The sequence below is a fragment of the Simochromis diagramma genome, unplaced genomic scaffold, assembly GCF_900408965.1.
Source record: "Simochromis diagramma unplaced genomic scaffold, fSimDia1.1 OVJJ01000596.1, whole genome shotgun sequence".
In the NCBI taxonomy this organism is placed as follows: Eukaryota; Metazoa; Chordata; class Actinopteri; order Cichliformes; family Cichlidae; genus Simochromis; species Simochromis diagramma.
In genome coordinates, this window is record NW_024387245.1 from 17,501,817 (window position 1) to 17,507,816 (window position 6,000).

Consider the following 6,000-nt stretch of genomic DNA (forward strand, 5'->3'; position numbering starts at 1 on the left):
TGCGTGCGTGCGTGCGTGCGTGCGTTTATTTTGGATTCACACTTTTGTAACTTTTTTGAGTTCAGCATTAAAGCTGTATTTAAGTTCACCTTTTGTCTCCGAGTGTCTGCACTTTGGGTCCTCCATACCACCACTCCTGCCTGCACACAGCCTGCACATGACATTCAGCACATGGAGTCTTCAACTGATAGGGATGTGCAGATCAATATTGAAATATCGATTCTTCCGATACCAGTCATTTATGTTCTAGAATCGACTCTCATATTAAAATATCGATATTTTAGTACTTTGGGGTAAATTTGTAGTTTTTCATTAACAGGAACACAGTGGAAAGAAACTACGTCATTCGGATTGTCTAAATTGGAAGGAACTACTTCCTCTTACGCCTTTCATAGTCATATGCGAAATACGGCTGTATAAATGTGTCGCAGCCCCTGGCGTGCGCACTCACAACAATGGCTGAGCGTAAACGGAGTCATGTGTGGACGTATTTTACCTTCACAAACAGCCAAGACATGGTTTGTGATACATGTGGCAAGACAGTAAGGTGTTGTGGCAACACCACTAGCCTCGTCAAACACCTCAGAGTAAATCATATCACAGAATATGACGAGCTTATGTTGAGGCGAACTGAAGAGGAGGAGAGGGACTGGTGCTGCTAGGGCGAGACAGACGTTTGTCAGAGTCCTTTAGTGCTGCAGGCAGCAACATGCTCAAATAGCGCACAACTTCAGGTTTTTTATTTCTATATGATAATTCTGCATCGTTAAGCAGTAAGAACAAGTAGTCTGATGTCCTGTAATCATTATGAAGCTATATTATTATATTATTATTACAATTACATAATGCAATTATATATTGTATTATGAAATACAATGAAACATTAAGTTTTTGTACAGAGTATCGGATCAGTATCGTTGATACCACCCTGAATTTTACTTGGTATCAGATCAGAAAGGAAATCAGTGGTATTGCACATCACTATCAACTAAAGCTAATCTGTTTTAGTAGATGTAGTATGAAGTTTTAGCTTTGTTTTGCTGAAATATGCAGGAACTTCCCTGACAACCTGTTTGCCTTTCAGCATTGATAGTGCCTTTACAGATTTCTAGTTGCCTCCAAAGGTAGTGATGCATCCTCATTTTATCAGCAGGGATGGGAAATGAAAAGAATTCAGTGATTCTGACTGCATTATCAATACAATTTATCGATTTGATTTCTTATCATTTCTCTTATCAGTTCTCATTGGCTCTGCTTTGAGAGTCACCACCATGGCTAAGCTGCATATTATAGATATTTGTGCAAATTAATTGCATGCTGTGTGCACATGCTTTCTTTGTTCCATTGTGAATAAAATATGAGTTTGACATTTGCCAATCATTATATTCTGGTTCTATTTATTTTTTTACGAAGCAACCAAACTATTGCGCAGTTGTTTTTTAAATATTTTTCTTTGAATTGAATTTAAAGGATTTTTTTTTTATTTAATAAACATTTACTAAACTATCATACAAATGTTGCTACTGTGGCTAAATTCTATGACTGACAAACTGAAATTTGGTTGCAAGATGATGAGCTGGCAGATTAGTCGCTGTGCCACTTGATGCAAATGAGAGCACAGTTGGTTTGCTACAAATCTTTAATAAATCTCCATAGTTATCTTCTGTTTCTTACATCTCTGGCTATGTCAAAAAAAAGAATGTGAACATTTGTCTGTTTGGCAACCACAATTTTGATTTTAGACAGCCGTAGCTTTCTCACAGTATGTAATTATTCGTTGTTCAGTTAACAACAAATCATTGAGAGGAAATAGGGAGTTTCTATCAACCTAGTTTGGAGCCACTTGGCTGTATGCAGAAACTCAGCCTGTCACATTACATTATTTTCCACATGAAAGAATTTATCGCCCTCCAGAACGTAAAAATCAGATAACTTTGGTTTATATACTGAATCACAGAAACAACCTAAAACGAAGGTGATTTATTTTGTCTATAAAAATCATGAAACGTGAACGCTCTTGGTGAAACTGAAATCTGCATGTGGGCTGTGAGAGGAGAAAATGACAGAAGGTTGATGATCTGGTGCCACTTAATGGAAATGAAGACTGAACTGGTTTGTTTGTAAGAGGTTGTCTACATCAGAGTGTGCCCATAACAATTCTTGCTGTCACTGTGTGCTAAACATTTGTCAGTTTGGCAGACTTTCTCTTGGGATGCTTCTTCCAACATGACATTGCTTTGGAGAATTATTTTTGACAGTTTTTTTCTTTATTGTGCATCTGGGAGTTTATGAGAGATGAGATATGGCAAAAGCACTTTAGGAGAAGAGTGCAAAAGTAATTAGAGATGCCATTGGTAAAATGTAATGCCTTGATGCAAGCCCAAGTGTCTTGGGGGAAATTCAGTGAATTTCCTCCAGTTTCTGCTGCTCAACAACTCAGTAAATAAGTTGACTGTTGAACATTGCATGATATATATCTTGTTTATTCATTAATTAATTTTTCTCTCGCAGCGATCAAACATGGTTATGCAACATAAATCTGACAATGAATTTTTGACAGTTTATGATGTAAAAGAACCAAAAAGCTTCACTACTGAGACTGAAAAACTGATACTAAAAATTAAAATAAAAAAACAGATGTCACACAGTTTTGTGAATAGATTGGTCACTTTATTACATTTACCTGTTCAAGTGTTCATTATCCATTGACAGTTAAACAGAGGATCAGAATGGGGAGGAAATGTGATTTAAATGACTGAATGTGGCATGGTTGGTGGTCCCAGATGGGCCTGTATTTCAGAAACTCCTCAGATTTTCCCAGACAGTCACCTCTAGTGTTTATAGACAATGGTCCAAAAAACAGAAAATATCCAGTGAGCAGAAGATCTGTGGGTGAAAATGCCTTTTTGATGCTAGAGGTCAGAGGAGAATGGCCAGATTTCTTGGTTGGAAGAGAGTAACTCAACCATTCCTTATAACCAGAAAGTTGCAAGACGGTATGCAGAAGAGCATCTATGGAAGCACAACATATTGAACTTCAAAGCATATGGGCTGCAGCAGCAGAAGAGCAAACCAACAGCAAAAGACTGGAAAAATGTTGTTTGGTTTGGTGACTTTCACTTTATGCTGTGACATTTGAATGATAGCTTCACAAACAAACATGATAGAAGCACTGATCCATCCTTCCGTGTATCAACGATTCAGTCTGCTGGTGGTGTAATGGTGTTGGGGCTATTTCATTGGTACACTTTATGCTACAATATCAACTGTCATTTAAATGCAGCAACCTAGAGTATTGTTGCTGACCACGTGAATCCCTTTATGACTACAGTGTTCCCATCTTCTAATGGCTGCTTTCAGCACAATTATGGTGCAAAACTGAAATTGCCTGAAAACAGTTTCAAGAAACATGACAATGAGCTTTCAGTACTCAAATGACCTCAACAGTTATCAGATCTAAATTCAAATATTTAAAGTCTAAAAACATGTGGCACACTGGACTATTACAAAATTTAAAATCTATGTCCTACATATCTCTGTTTGATTGGATAATCTAACCTGGACAGTACTGATGTTTTATGGCACTTGCTGAACTACCTTTGGGAATTATTATGAATTGTTTTCATTTTCTTTAATCTTGTATACATTTAACAAGTATTTACTATGCAACTAATTAAGCTCTCAGTAGTATGTGCACTGGGCTGTGGTGTGGTTGCTTGAAAAGGAAATAGTTGTTTGCAAATGGTATCTAGTGTCCCACCTGCTTACCACACAGATGGTAGGTAATGGTCACAGAAGAACTGTGTCATGAATTAAATTGTCTGTGTTACAATTTGAAAATCTGTGCATCTTAATCAACTTCACATTGCCTCGTTGCCTAATGCTGTCTTGACTGTGGTCATTCTTTTCTGTCTTGTTTATTCAAAAATGTTACAAATGAACTACAACCAATTCCAAAGTATAAATCCCAATACTATGCACAATTTACACCAGTTTTCAAGCCCCCAAAATCATTTTCTCTCAGGTTATGCTATATATTAATTTTAAAATCACTTTAGATAGGCCATGGTTTTGCTCTAATATGCCTTACTTGCTTGCAGTGTATGGACTATTTCAGCCTCTCAGGTCCTCCAGCACCAGTCTGCTTATACAGACAAGTACAAAGTACAGGACAAAAGCCTTGGAAGCAGCCTTTGGCTATCATGCCACAAGACACTGGGAGCATATGCCATATGTTAAAGATACTTTTAGAAGCACATTTTTGTGTTATTTTATTTTGTTTTAGTTGATTTTAGCTATTTGCTATTACTATTGCTGTTGCTGTTGCCACAAGCCTGAATGTTAAGAGAGTTACACATCAGAAATATTTGGACAGAGACAACCTTTTTCCAATACCACAATGAATTTTAAATGAAACAATTCAGATGCAGTTGAAATGCAGACTTTCAACTTTCATGACAGTCTGAAGTCTTAAACTCATAGACTTCACCAGATGCTTTCTGTCTAAAGTTTAGTCTTCAACAAGTGAAATGCATGCTCAATTGGATTAAGATCAGGGGACTGATTTGGCCATTCAAGAATATTCCACTTCTTTGCTTTAATAAACTCCTTGATGGCTTTGAGTCATTGTCCATTTGCATTATGAAACACCTCCCAATCAATTTGATTGCATTTAGCTGGACTTTAGCAGACAGTATTTCTCTGAACTCCTCAGAATTCATTCGACTGCTTCTGTCCTGTGTCACATTATCAATAAACACTAGTGTCCCAGTGCCACTGGCAGCCATGCACGTCCAAGCCATGACACTGCTTCCACTGTGTTTGACTTATGATATGGTAAGCTTTGGATCATGAGCTATTACGTGCCTTCTCTTTTTCGTGCAAACATTCTGGTAGAGGTTGATCTTGGTTTGGTTTTTGTTTTTTTAGAAAAGTTGTATTCTTGAGAGTTATGAATGGCATACACCTTGCAGTGAACCCTCTTTATTAATTTTCATGAAGTCTTCTCTTTATGGCAGACTTGCATATCAATATGCCTACCTCCTGCAGAGTGTTGTTCACTCCTTTGGCTGTTGTGAAGGGGTTTCTCTTCACCATGGGAATGATTCTGAAATCATCCACCACTGTTGTCTTCCGTAGACTTTCAAGGTCTTTTGTGTTGCTGAGTTAAACAGTGCTTTCTTTTTTTCTCAGGATGTACCAAACTGTAGATTTTGCCACTCTTACTATTGTAGCAATTTCTTGGATTCATTTTTTCTGTGTTCACAGCTTATGGATGCTTGTTTCACCTGCATGGAGAGCTTGCTTGACAGCTATATCGGCTGTTCACAGCAAAACCTTCCAAATGCAATCATCTGAGGACCTATACATTGTGTCCATATACATTATACAATTATAATTGGGAATATGTTTCAGTAAACAGAAGAAGAAGAAGAAGAAGAAGAAGAAGAAGAAGAAGGAAAAAAAACAAAAAAAAAACTTGTGTCTGTGTCTAAATATATATGGACCTAATTGTATTTCTCCTAAGTATAAGTTTGAGGCTTTGCATTTGTCATTGAACCTATTATATCTGAAATTACATTAAGATTACTATTATTAATTTAATATTCCCAAATATAATTAAAAGCTAGGCAGATTTATGATTCACACAAAGTGCAAGAACAGACTTATGGTAGATGTGCTTAAAATATAGTATTAAGTACACTGAGTTCTTGCAGTTCAGTTAATCAAGATTTCACCTGTTAATATTGACAATACATCACAAGTCAGAAGTCTTATATTTTATACTATGGTGCATGAACTCCTTTAATTACACTTCATCCAGACACACTACATGCATGTAAGTTCTATTTTTACTAATAAGGGACTTCTTCCCTGTGACTATACTGTTTATGCTGTTATTCAGCAATTGTGTAGCTTAAGGAGCTTCTGCATGTGATCACTCTGCATCCAGAGAGCCCCTTAACTACCCATAAATCAAACATACCTGGACTAAATAAT